This window comes from Tuber melanosporum (genome assembly GCF_000151645.1).
Source record: "Tuber melanosporum whole genome shotgun sequence assembly, scaffold_9, strain Mel28".
NCBI lineage: Eukaryota > Fungi > Ascomycota > Pezizomycetes > Pezizales > Tuberaceae > Tuber > Tuber melanosporum.
In genome coordinates this window covers 1,170,293-1,171,561 of record NW_003299139.1, presented here as the reverse complement: position 1 = coordinate 1,171,561, position 1,269 = coordinate 1,170,293, and positions in this window count along the sequence as shown.

Below are 1,269 nucleotides of genomic sequence, written 5' to 3'. Positions count from 1 at the left end.
AAGAAGGAACCATCTTGGTTGACGTTTGTAGAACAATGCAAGATGTACTATTGCAACAAATCACTTCCAAACACCCCTTCTATGCTGTTTTCGCCTATGATGGCTGGGTAATGTTATCTCGAAAGCCCCCAAATTTGGAGTGCTTTTGCCTCAGTCGAGTTACCAAACGACCTCCGCTGGTCATCAGATATGAGTGATTTCACATGATAGAACCTCGATGGAGGGGCAATGCAACCTGGGCAAAGGTTAGACCTCTCAAGGGGTCTTGCAGACCGCATAACTAGACGTTCTCAATAAGTTACTAGCATCTAAATTAATTAAAGGCTCTTTTCAGGGAAAGTCCTTGGAACCTTGAGTGGTATTCAAGTCGCTAAGAACCGATCCCCAGGTTGGTGTTTGTATAGAGTCCCCTATTACCCCATTAATAGTATCCTAAAGTTCAAAGCTTGTTCCGCCTATAAGGGGGGTCCATATTTTGATAAATTAGATCTGATATCCTGCAAAAATTGGTCTTGGTCATATTTGCAGCACTGCGTTGTTGAGTTCACTAAGCAGTCTACATGAATTCTATTGGGAAAGCACAGTTAGAGGTGTTATATCATACAGCCATCCCCGAAGCCACAGCATGAAAATCATCCGTGCGTCTTCCCACGACTACTCAAAACACCATCATCAGCATCTGGCGCTTTGATGATTGTCTCCCTAACCACTCCCTTCCTATCATATTTCATATGTTAATTATTTCCCCTATTTTAATCTGCTAGGCAACCGCACCCACATTTGAATGATAAATCTAGTTATACGGATGATTCATAGCCCTAAACACCCCGCACAGGGATTGATCAATTTGTTAAACTCATCATTAGTCTCCTTAACCGGTGTAACAGCACCGCCCTCTAGGGGCAAATACTTGGGTATCTTTCTCCCCCCCCCGTTATGGCAGCGAGGTGATGATATCACACTCTAGTGCTGAAGGGGGGGGCTACCTTGCTGTGGAGGGCGAAGGAGATGCCTATTCCATAGTTTACCAGAGTTTGTGCATCAACTAGAGGTATGTGTGTGATCGGGGAATAGACATCCCAAAGCAGCTTGGTGATATACCCCCGCCATGGCGAGCGATTATAGGAGGCTAAATTTGAAATGGAATTTTGTTTGAAATCGATAAATTCAGGTTTACTTTGGCCCAAAAAAGAATTAGTTTATATCCTTCGAATCTTCTGGTCGGGAATAGGCAATATCCGCCTTAGATTTCCGAACCCCATTTTCCCC